The sequence below is a fragment of the Hylaeus anthracinus genome, unplaced genomic scaffold, assembly GCF_026225885.1.
Source record: "Hylaeus anthracinus isolate JK02 unplaced genomic scaffold, UHH_iyHylAnth1.0_haploid 11997, whole genome shotgun sequence".
Lineage (NCBI taxonomy): Eukaryota > Metazoa > Arthropoda > Insecta > Hymenoptera > Colletidae > Hylaeus > Hylaeus anthracinus.
In genome coordinates this window covers 4,528,821-4,541,888 of record NW_026534344.1, presented here as the reverse complement: position 1 = coordinate 4,541,888, position 13,068 = coordinate 4,528,821, and the positions used below count along the sequence as shown (strand labels likewise).

At 43.2% G+C, this 13,068-nt stretch overlaps 1 long non-coding RNA gene across 3 annotated transcripts; it reads right to left on the bottom strand.

Annotated features, from left to right (window-relative positions):
* Window positions 1–232: 232 nt before the first annotated feature.
* LOC128889755 (uncharacterized) lies at window positions 233–12,565 on the bottom strand. Of its 3 annotated transcripts, XR_008460498.1 has the most exons (4): window positions 12,422–12,565; window positions 4,878–5,175; window positions 2,653–4,716; window positions 233–886 (listed from the first exon to the last, which is right to left on the bottom strand). It is a non-coding gene; the product is annotated as an uncharacterized LOC128889755 (long non-coding RNA). The 3 variants fall into 3 exon arrangements; XR_008460497.1 differs by lacking the exon at window positions 12,422–12,565 and having other exon boundaries at window positions 4,878–5,437; XR_008460499.1 differs by lacking the exon at window positions 12,422–12,565 and having other exon boundaries at window positions 4,982–5,437.
* Between the last annotated feature and the right edge of the window lie 503 nt (window positions 12,566–13,068).

Genomic DNA, 13,068 nt, shown 5'->3' with positions numbered 1-13,068 from the left:
TGCATCTGTTTCATCGTTAACGGAGCGTGTCCTGAAAGAAAATCGTCATGTGTTTCTTTTTTTTTTTTTCACGGCTGTCGTGGACACGCGGCTGACTTTCACCCGTTCGACAATCGACTGCGATGGATTTTTCATTTTGGGGCGTAATCCGATGTCTTTCAATTATTAACACATTGGCGTCGGAGGTCTCCTTTGTATAAATATCATCTTTTTATTGAACACGTAAAAAAAAATACTTTCATAAATAGTACAGCATAAATATAACAATCATGAGATGGTTACTTGAAGAAACCCCTAAATTTTCTCATAGCGAAATCGTAATCCTATTTTACAGGAAACAGTATGCAGGAAATGGACCGCAACGACGTACTTTCACATTATTTTAATTCAAAGGGACATCATGATTGGCTTGTTGATGTTTATTAAATGTTTATTAAATATTGCGGACCTTTGTATAATTACACTTGTCATAAACATTTACAGTCTACTCGTGACATTTATAAAAAGAAAGTGAACTATGCACATCCTTTATAAATCTCCGGCGAGACCAACGATGGCGTATTTTTGTCGTCATCTGGACTCCGTGATGAAACGCCCGAATGACGCATCTGTGCGTCATTCGACGTCAATGCGTTAAGAGGCGCACGGGTCGTGTGCCATAGTGGTCGCGAGAACGGTGAAATTTTGTGAGAGCGTGTAACGCGTGGCTGTTAAAACCGCCAAACCCACGTGTACACACGCGTGCCACTGGACTGGCAGCGAAGAAGAAAGCTGCACTCGCGGTTGCTTGCACCGGTTGTTGCACAGACTGCTCCACAAAACCACGGGCCACCGCAGCCGCACAAACGAATCGAAAGTCGAATCGAGTCGCCACGAACGCAGCCAGCTGATGAAATTAATTAAGGGGATTAATTAATAGAAGATCGTCGTCGATAGAGGCGCGCGCGAGGGAATTCGCTTGGTCGAGGAGTGCCCAGCGGCACCGCTTCCTAGTTACTTGGCGGTCCTGTGAGACCGTCGCAATGCAATCAGCTACCGAGACAATTAATTTCGATGTTAATGCACTTTATTGCACTTTAATGCACTTTAGGGTGTAACATGTATACGATAATGATACGTGACTATCGAGATTCATACATTTTATTAACCTATATCAAATTGAATTATTGATATAAATCTAACTTGTATAAGTTAATGTATCCGTAAAAGTGCTAGAAATAGTTGCCTGCGCTGCCTTTGCATCCGCAGTTTCGATTAATTTTCACAGGCAATCCGTCTTACGGATTAACCAGTGACTTTTTATTCGTTCGTGAAGTGAATTTCCTCGCAGCACCGCGCCGAGGTCGAATGGGAGTGGTCCAGAATAGTATTATCGACTGTGGATTGAGAATTAGGAATTCTAGTGATTAATTGATCTGCCGAGTAACTGGATTTCTTTTATTTGTGGTTCTTTACTCCATCGCTGTGGTAATAAATAACCGTACCATCAAAGTGGTTATAAAAAGAAACTACACGGGGCAAAGAGAAACAACAACTCTGCTGTTATTGATTAAATCAAAAATGAATTTTTAGGACATTGTGAATGAAGTTGATCTCATAAATTATGAGAATCTAGCGGTTACCTTTCGCTCCCTGTTGCTACCAGTCTTCGTATCCTGAATAGTAATTATATAAAACATAAAACAATGGTAACGTCATGAATTCACACGATTCTACTATACAAAAGATTCAAGTCCTCGGAGGCTGTAGCATGCGAATATGCAACTACGGTACGGGTTTAGGAACCCCGAGGTACCCGAGCTAGAAGTGGTCCAGTGGTCCACTTCGTACGAAAGTCAAGACTAAGACTATACCAAGGTCTTTTGACTACAGAATCGCAAAATGAAAGAATTACGTAAAGCCAAGTAACATTAAGAAGAATGGACAAATTTGTATTGTGGTTACGCATTTAAATAAACAAGATCAGTATACGACGACCTGAAAAAAGGAACTCCTCGGGGGATGCCTACGCTAGTGACTTTCCCCCGAGACGAGAACGAATTAATGCGGCTTGGTGTACCATCGGATGAACCCTCCATATTGCGGGTACCGTAATTTTCGCGTAAGTTGTTCAGATGACAGCAAACTGGAGGTAACTTTACGCACAATATGTACAACTTCATTAATTATGCAAGAGTAGAAGAAAGTATCAGCATGAATGTCCGTAGGAGGAAACTGCCTTCTGGACTATCTTCTAGACCCACCTAGAAAGGAAATAATTATGAAAATTCACTGGCTCTGTTCTACTCGATTAATTAGTTTGGCTAGATTTGACTGGGTACCTATGACTTCCTTGGACCCCCAAATAACAAGAATGTAGTTTTGGTACATTAATGACCATCAAGTTGGGACTTAGTCTGGGCTGAACCTTCTCAACCGAGTGAACAAGTCGAAACTCAGAGCGATATCTACTCGGCCACCGAACTGTTACCTCGAGGGCGAGATTGTTCGATATTAAGAGCTACTAACAAGTGGTCAGACTTTCTTAAAACTCAAAGATCCTATGGAAACTCGTTTCTAACCTCGGACGTCATCCCTCGCATATCAAAGACACCATCAAGGCTACCCGAAGACCATCGATCCCGAACAATCGCGAAGGTAACTTTGTCTCACCTGGACGACTCGACTTCGTCTCAAAATTCGTCTCAAAATTCGTCTCAACTCGATGGACATAACGCTACCAGGCGTCTACGCGTTACAGATCGCTACATTGGTCCCCGCCAGCGCACGTCTAGGCTCGCAGAGCTCCCTGGTCCGTTTCTCTCCGTGAAATTCGCGACAACACGTAGACGACGGCACGGATTCCCGCAGACAGGCGCGTGTGCGGACGCGCGTAGCGTACACGTATACAGGAAGCGCTGGCAACGCGAGTGGAACATCAGAGTACCTTTGTCCTCCTCCAGCATGTCGGAGGAGGCACGGGGTGTAGGATCCCTATTGATCTCCTCACAGAGCTCGGTAGCAGAGAGTTCACAGAGGGGCAGGGAGTGCAACAGAGCGAGAAGGACGAGCGGAGAACCGCGGGACAGAGAGAAACAGAGAGTCAGAGAGGATCGCGGATGGACCTCAGCTGGGATGCGGCAGAGAGAGGTCGCGTTGTCACGCGTTGACTTGACGCGTCGTTAATGCGTTACTACAGGTTAATGCCAACGATACCCTGACCGCTAATAGGACAACTCTTTTTCCTCCAGGATCGCCCTCTCGCGAGGTGCTTGCGCCAGCGAAGTGATCGTACGCCCACGCGAACGCAGCTGTTGTTGAAACGACGACCCGTTTCAATCATCCACTAGTTCAGCCTGGTGACGTAAATTGTCGCGCATCGCCTCTGCCTTGTATCAACATTCACTGCAATATGCACCGCGAAACGCGGTCTGTGCGATGGCTGGCGTTTGGATTTGTGTTTGGTCTCTAATGGACGTCAGCTTTCTTTTGGTAACCATGGATGGAACGGTTGTTTTTCTTAAAGGCTTCGACAACTGTTGTTCGTGATACCAGGTTAGACCTCTGATGGTTGTGTATTAAAGTCTAGGAGTGAGAAGTAACCTAATGGAGAACGTCTTTAACATGGTTGGAGATTGGAGTAATTTGGGCAACCATCATTGATACGACAGTTTAAATAATAATTGTGGAATGTTTGGAGTTGTTGTCCAGCCCACCAAGATGCTTGCCTTTCTAGGAGGAAGTCACCACCTCTGGTAGAGACAAAAACAACTGATGAAAGGAGACGCGATCTTGGTTAGTGTCGGAGTTAGGGACTTTCACCTAGAAGGGCTATAACCTGCTTGGCTGCTTGTACAGTCTGTTGTTCGACGAGTGTTGGGTGACAATATGGTATTGGTATACTAATAACGTTGTAACTCAGCTTGTGACTAATCTCGGAGCAAATCCTTCCATCCTTGAGACCTAGTGACAATCCTTAGCAAGATTTGGACACTTGGAGATTTGAATTGAGACGAGCACTATGGAAAACTCATTTATCGAATCAAATTGCGTTGATCTCACTTTCCTTGCATATTAATCACCACATAGTTGAAGAATTGTCGCCTCGAGCAAATAATAATCGAAAATTCCAGAATGTGAGAAAAAGAGGTTCAACAGTCTGCTGACGGCATCGTCGTTCTAAACCTAAACTATCGTGGATAAAAGGCGAGTATGCCATAATCGAGCGAGATGATAGATCGCTTCTAGAAAGTACTCCGACACACACGCATCACGCAATCGTATCAAATCTATGAAAGTCCACCTACATGTAGGCTGTACACGTACGATTCGCCGTTTCACCTCAAGCAGTGAAACTTGAGACGCTGTCCTTTCGAGCTGCATTTATGCACCGTGATTAGACGTGAACTAGATACACCTTGTAGGAAAGCAATGCGTTGTATTTTACTGCCACGAAACATCACTCGGTATAAATCTCACATATGTCAGAGGAAATGTCAATACAGAAATGGGATACGCCGATTTACGTCACCGAAGAAACGAGAATATGATTTTGGTGATCAGTCATCTGAGGAACAGGTGCATTCCTGATAAACTTGTACCCACGGTATTCGTGTCGTACAATTGGGCCGGAAACGCGTGGGCATACGTTAATCGGATATCATCAATTTGTTCGTATTATGCATCTCGTTACGTGCCCTATAATCCAGTAGTTTCCAAACTTCCGAGAGTGTTCTCCTGAAAAAGAAAACGAACTTCTGAAGTATAAGTAGCATATAGCGTATTTGTATAATATCGTTGAAGTAAAATTTAAGAATAGAGACATACATCGAATAGGAATAATAAAATATAGAAAAAATGAGAAAAAAATATTCCTAGGACAAAAATCGCGTAGGAACCTTGTTAGAAGTCTCCAAATCAGGCCCAAATTGTAACACTTATCGAGGAGACCAGGTGAATTGTTCCTTACGTCACCCATCGCTACATGTATCAATTTAACTACCTCCTCGAGTCTGCAGCTTTTCTTCTACCCGCTGCATTCCAGCTGGCCTATCAATTAGTACTCCAGCAGCAGCGAAAGGGCGACTCTTCGTGTTGGATTTCGCCAATTTCGTCCAGCATTCGCTGCGTTCCGATTCAAGCAAGCGGCGGGGGAGGGTAGTTGACAATAATTCATCGTTCGTCTTTCCCCACTGGCTAAATAGAAACGTCGCTATTAATCTCGACACGTAATTGCGACACTGAAAGGGTTAGACTTGTTAGCGCGCCGGACGATATATCGTCGGCGTGCTTAGACGCTAAATTAAACGTTTCGCGCGAAAATAGCCAACGGTTCTCTTCGGTTCATCTGCCCCTAATATATTACCAACTCGTTGGGCGATCGCGATTCGGACGAATCGTGGATCGGTCCTTGCAAAACAGAGGATCGAGCTGGGTTGAACAATCTTCGATCGAAACCTTGCGAACTCTTTTCTTCTTGGAGTAGATTCATACTTCGGTTTAATAGTTTCAAATGTGTTCAGTAGGTCAAATGCTACGTTACACATACATGGGTGACAGATCTCTTCGCTACGGAGCTAAATAAAATTAATTCTAAAGGTCAGGTACTAAAGAAAACTAAGTATTACAAGTAATGATGGATTACGTAGTTTCCAATTGGCACAAAATTAAATTTTTTTAGGCTTGAATCTAGCTGTATCATCGTCTTAACAACGACCATAATAATAAATTTGATCGCCCAGAATGTCCAACTATTCGCTAGCAGTGATTCGACTATTCAGGATGATGATGAGACCAACTCGAATGCGCAGATATGGTCATCCTCATCAACGCGAAGCATCTCTATGATTAACAGTTGAAAGCAGACAGCCCCAATTGCAGGTGTTCGTATTACATTGCTTAACCCCTGAATCTTCGTTTATAAATTATACCAGAGTGTCTGAGACTGTAGTCCATAGATCTCTTGGGGGATGAGCTCTGCACGCGTAGTACATAGTTTCGCGAGGAATCCTCGAAGCTACGTGCCGTCTCCCAATGCCAAAAGGTTCCCCACACCTAATCAAACTGCGGCCAAAATTGTTGCTCCTTGTCACTAACCGACTTTTCTCTTCTAATTTCAGACGAGCCACGAAAACTTCGCTGGATGTTCGGCACAGGTATTTATCAGAGTTATTTTCCCGGCTCGTCGTCAGCAGAAGGAAAACGGTAAAAATTAAAAATCATTTGAGTTCATACAAAGACATTGATTTCGATAATGTGTAGATTCACGCGAGAAGTGTGAAGGCTTGCGAGGAATTAGTAAACTGACCTATGGCCTTCCTCGAGTTTCATAAAGTTAGTTATTCCCAGTTTAATTCAATGAACATACACGTTTCGATCTTACATTTGGGTCCTCCTTAGTGTGATTTATATGAAACATATTCTTCCTTAACGTATATATTCTATAATAGTAATAATAATTCCTAGACTGTGCACATCTTCGTAGATTTTCCCAAACTTCAACTTGCCACAAATACATACACGTCTACAGTCTATTAATTACACAAAATGTCTCCAGACTTCGTGGGGAATCCCTGAAGTGACAGTGATCCTTTCAACCCCAAAAAGCTACCCACCTTAAATCCATTCTCCTATAAAGGTCGCGTTCACTGTATATCGAGCAAACGTCGATGATCGAGATGATCACATCTCAGTGGCAGACTTCGTTAATTAATTCGAAACGTTCTGGTCCAGTTTATGCGTTTAATTGCTCCACATTCGGAGGAACGGTTACTCGTCCGCCTCCCTCTATCCTTTCCATCTAGCGAAGGAAATCGCGACCGCTCGCTTTTGTTCTGCGGCTGTTCTCGCCCGTTTTGTTCCGTTTGGTAAAAGGATAGAGACTGTGCAAGGAATTTCATATGTAGGGCAGCTCAAACGAAGCGTCGAGATCAAGCAATGTAACCGGGTGGTGGCGCGTATCCGCCAATTAGAGGCTTCGACTGTTCGTAAGTCACCCTTTCGCTGTTTACTATGATGTTTAAGCAATTCCTTATAGATCTACTTTTTGAAGTCGGTTAAAATTTTTTTCAGTGACGATTATTATGACGATGTTTGGGTCTGATGTAGCTTCTCAGGTGCGACAATGAAATTGTGAAAGACAGTCAAAGAGTATGCCTATTGGGATTATGTTCTTCTCCCCATTCCCTGTCTCTGCCTTCCACGTTCAGAATACCAGTCACGAGATGATAAGCTGTTCTGGCTAACAACGGATAGATATCCAAGAATCCGTTGATATCGATCAGCAAACTCGCTTTCTATTTCACGCGAGAGATAAGGTGATAAGCCCATGTAAATCAATAGAGGAGGTAAGAACGCATGATCCAGCGAGCGTTATCCACGACAGCTTATTAATTTTCATTTCTTCCCCTTCGTATCCGAGTTCTTTGTGCTAAAATGAGCGTGGCCTCGCAAAGAGTTTGTATCAACCCTCTAGTTCATAACGTGTCCAATCCGAAACACAATGAGAATAGTTCCTCTGGTCTTATAGGATTAAAGTTCATTATATCGATCAATTGAGTTGGCCATTCCCATTTTAATTTCAAAGCTATAGTAGATTGTTGGTCAGGCGTGCACTTTAGTGGCTTATTTAGTGGAGGAAAACGAGGATGGCGTCAAGATAATACCTCGAACTCGCTATGTGCAATATTACATTGGTCTCGGTAGACTTAGCGCTGAAGGTCTCGTCCAGTGCTTCTTTGTTTGTCATATACACTCGAAGTCTCTTATAATCATTACGTGAATCCTTTTTCCCTTTTTTGGTCACCTATTTGCTATCTACCGTCTTAGCAAAGATACCCTCATACTTTTAGCTACGTATTCATATGAATACATATGAATATTCCAAAGGAATAGGTTCGGATGCGTTTACATAGGAATTTGGAAAAGAGGATACTGCTAAATGCCTCGGATGCCCATCCAGGGTTACTTTCTTCGCACAATGTACTATCGAACGCACTCATCGACCAAGTTCCCACATTGGCCGCAACACGAACGTTACATGGTCCATCGAAATCCCGTTGGACGATGATCAGGCCGTTTACCATCCCATCCTTCGATTCCTGCCGGCAGAAGGTTGACTCTACGGTCGCAGCAGTGTGTAATCGGCACGCTCTCTGGGTGAGCTCGCGCTCGTGCGCGTGCTCGCCGTCTATATCGGGATTTTTGTAGCGGTTTATCATTTTTGTTCCTGTCCCCCTTTTACACCCCACCATGGTTTATTTAAAGTGTCACGAAGGCGAAGGCGTGCACGCGCATGCGCCCGCGCGCTGTCCCGATGTTGGCCAACAGGCTGTTACGGGCTTTGCACCGGCCGTGTTGCCAAACCAGGTGGCGCGTGTGTAGGTTTTGCGCGCGCACGCGTCCGCACGTCGTACATGTGCACGCGCACAAAAGCGACCGCCATTCCCCGTCCGCGGTGCCAATCAGTGGCGGAACTGCAAACCGGTGCATCCGAGAGACCAGCCGCAGGCCGTACACGCGTCCGTGGATTTCCAATCTCCTCTTCGCGTCTCTTCGTTTTTCCCTCTTTTCAATCTTTCGTTACCTCGCTCGATCCACCCGTTTCGCTGTCTGCCCTCGACTTTACGCGCTAAACTCCTTTATGGTCGGCGGAATCCGGGTTACGGGAAGGATCTTGGTCAATGAAGGATTAACTGCTACTTCTGCGGGATAGACGAGAGAGATGCGCAGACGGTGGCTCCGCACGCGCACGGTGACGGAGCAACGGCGCTGGCGTCGCTGACGTTATCGATGACTCTACGGAGTTATCGTTATTGCCAATTATCGATATTAAGGGGAAAATGTAACGCTCGCAAGATAGCGTGGCACTTGAGGGGACGTATGGCGCGATGTCTACGCTCGAGTAGGAAAAATTGAGTCGTTGTTATCGAATTTTTGTCGAGGACAATTATTTGGAGTATCTCTTCAAGGTTTATGTTAATAACCCGAAATAATCTAGAAATTATGATCCTTCTTAAGAAGACCCAAAACCTGAGATCGAAACGTCCGTTAATGATGGAACACAATCCAATTTGAAATTAGACTTCTCTGTACGACCCAATAAATGATTCTATAAGAGCACACAAGCTACAGTAGGAAAGAGATCCATATATCGAAATTATCCTTTTTAAATTCATTCTATTTTTCACATTATTGAAAAGATCTAGTATGTAAATTTTTTAAAATTTCTTCCAGTTTTTATTATCTACGCTATTGCTATAGAAACCATAAATTTATTGAAATTATCCTTAGCTCAATTCATTTATTATAACTTATTAATATTCATGCACTTCACTTTATTTTTCACTTGTTCGCTGTAGGATTTCTAAATTTATCGAGTGTGCCTCTTCTTCCAATCTGAAACGATTGTAATTTTCAAACGATCGTGCACGATTTTCTATGGAGGCCAGTTCGCGAAGCACTGTCTTAGAAAATCGTGAAATTTACCGTTTTCTCGAGTACTCGAGGCGCAGTCACATTCTTCTCGCGGTGGCCCGTTACGTTCGTTTCATTCGAATGCGAGTACACTCCGAGCTATTCAAATTGGATACAAAGGCACACGCGAAAAGCGTGATCCACGGATCCGTAGAGAGCGTGTAATATCGTGATTCTGGCACGCGATTGGCGGGAGCCGTACGAAACATGTCTCGCTGACACACTGTGTTTTTCATTATCGCCGATCGATAAGCGGCGATCGACATGAATTATTCATCGCGACGTATTAATTCGAACGCGTCACGGCTATCCGGCGAGGTGTTCATCGTCGAATTAACCTGCCGTTGCGTCGTCGATCGATCTCGATCGCGGCCACTCGATCTCTAAACATCGCTGTCACGGAAATTTGATAAATACAAGCGTGACACGGATTGTCCGTCTACTCGTGCGCGTTACCGTGCAAAGAGCCGGTGATTAAACCTGATAACGTGATAACCGATCGTTGTGACTTCTTCACGCGAGACTGTTTCCCACCTACTCGCCAACAAAGTGACGTAGATGATGACAAGATACTAATCTGTTAGTGGATTTACAGACTTTTATATTCTTCATTTATTTACTAATTTACGATTTACTTATTATTCATAGTTTATTCGATCTATATTTATATACATAATGGATTGGCAAACTCTATCAATTTGAATAGCTCTTGAATGAACTGGTAAAATGTTTACAACCAGGATTTCCATGGAATTATAATTAGCGCATGATGCGTGGATTACTTTTCAGTTAGCATGCTTTCTTACAGCTTGATGATGGTGAACATGCCGATACCGAAGGGAAAAGGATTCCGTTCAGTAACCAAAGGATTTGCAACTATTGGTGTGTTCGTGTAGTATGTCTAGACATAAAGAAGAAATTGGAAACGAATATGTCCAATTCGGCAGATATTTTCATCTGCATCGTGGTAGTGAAGGGGAAACAGCGAATAATGGGGTAAATACGATGTTTTGATATTTCCTAGAAAGTAGACACATCTATTAGCAAGACCTACAGTTCTACTAACGAATGAAGTTCTATCCAACGTCTATAAATTACCAACCACTAACGTCCTCGTATTAAACCCCAGGACAAACTTCAGGAGAAATAGTAAAACAGTCCATAAAATGATACACAATCCACTGCAATGGTATCCGTTACCACTTTTCTAGAATTTTTATTCAATCAAAGTCTTGCTGGGTTCTAAAGTCATTTTTAAATCAACGTTTCGCATCCCATGATATATCGGCAGCTGAAAGAAATTAAAATTTGCATCGAATCTCGTTAATGTCTCCATATTGAAGATGGAAGAAAAAACGGAAGCAGTCCATAAAACGATCAGACTTGAACGTGTTCGTTACTTGTCTGGAATTTCTCTTGAACGAAGATTCCACCGGTCGGTTTCTGGAGATTCTCTCGAATCAAGATCCCCAATACCACGTGTCCGGAATTTCCCTCGAATCGAGATACCACACCCCATTCTGTCAATTTTCGAGTGGAATAATCCACGATTGGAATCGTGGACTCGTCGATGTGGGAAGCGTTGATGTACATCCACGGAAGGTGGCCGATGTCTTTCCATCTTAGTCATCGCTGATCACAATTTCGATCACGGGAACGTCGCATATACGTGTACGTTGCGAACGATAGGGGACGAACCCCTCGAACGAATTCGATTCGAGGAAGCGAGCGACGAAGCAATCGTGGGACAAAAATCGAGGCACCCGTTCTCCCATATGCATGCGCGCGTATATTTTTACCTCCCTTATGTCGCGTCCGCACAATACACCGTATGGGGCGCCTGCGTCGCTACGCGAACTTTATTTTCGGTGACCTACCGATTCGGTTAGAACATTTATTTTAGCGGCAAATTCAACGCATTTCTCTCCGTCACATTTTCAAATATTCAATAATAAATTTTACTGGAATTAAATGGATACGTGATTGGAATCAATTAATGAATTGACCTTTTGATACTTTTTTTTTTTTTTTTTTTTGTTTTTATCGATTTGTGGCGTTTAAAGGAATCGGTTGATTAGTAGAAGCAACGAGTATATATATTGTAGAATTTATATGTTTTACGGTCACAGAAAGTATCGAGGTAAATTAAAATAATTTCTCCCTTCAACGGATTAACATAATCCCTATAATTTGTAAAGAAAGAAACGATGCTTTTCTCGAGTTAATGAGCACGGTCGAATCTGGCTATGAACCTAGAAACTACGTTCAGGAACAAGAGAAAGAACTGATTGCATTTTACTACTTAAGAAAGTCTCCTGTGCTCGTAAGGAAGTCCGCGATTCGCTCACTCGTTTCATTTAAAATTGAACGCTAGATGAAGTTTCAAACCCTAGCACGCATACACGCGCCGTGTTTCGCAGCACGTCTTACTTGACGAGGATTCTAAAACGGTCGCGGTGTCTTTGGAAAGTATGTAAAAATGGTTCGATCAGCATGGGTAATCGTCGAGAGAGAAAAAATATTCTCGCTACACCCGGATTCTCTATCCATGTCAGTGAAGACGGAACGTCGTACCGCGACTCTCTCTCTTGTGAAAATCTATGGCAGCTTTCATACCGATTACAATGGCTTCCGTTCAGCGGTGTCTATATCTATCGTGAAATCCGGCCACTCGTAATGAACGAAACATATTTACAATGAATCCAATATTAATTCTTCAGCCCACGCGAGGACCATCTTTACGCCTCGTGGAAAGAATTTTCCGAAACCACTTCCCCGCGGTCTACCCCATCCCAAATAATCGTGTATAATGAGGAACACGTGTTTACCCCTAAATTTAGGGGAGCTTAGCCGGAAGAAAGAGCGAACGAGTCAAAGAGTTGTCGTTTTTAGCATGAAACAAACGACGTCGCGTCTCGGGGCGGGGGTGTGGGAGGGTGATGTAAGGGTGATTCGAGTGGCAGTTTACCCGATCGTTGTTTCTCACAAAGCGAACGTTTCGACGAACCGGAACCACGAGGAGTCCAACGAGTCGTCATCACTGACTGACTGCCCATGCTATTTAAGAACGGTGCGTGGAAGAGGAAGTGCGCAGGAAGTCGAGGAGGAAGGGTCTCCCCGTTCACAAATGCCGCGTGGCCTTGCGCTATAAACGACTTTCAGAAATGAAAAGAGGAGAAGAAAAATTAAACACGAAGGGAAAAATGGTGGACGAGAGAGAAGGGATGCAGCGCGAAAGGGTGACTCCTTAGACACTTTGAACAGGATTGTGTCGGTTGACAAAGAGATCCGGGTTGCTTTAACTTGAATTTATTTAATTATGGTTGTGTACTTAATTTAAAAATTTCAATATCTAGTGGACTATGCAATTATTAATTTAATTACATTCAATTCGTTTTCATATTTAGTACTGAATTATAAATATTATAATTGTATATTCAACAAGAATTCCTTATTATTTTGTTATATTATTTTGTACGTTTTGTCTCTGGTTACTTCACATTCGCAAATACGATATTTGTTCATTTTTACTTGACATCTGTCTAATAACTGCCTCCATAACTTTCCAAGATTTACCAACACATACACAATAGCCTGTTTAATGCTCAAATCGTT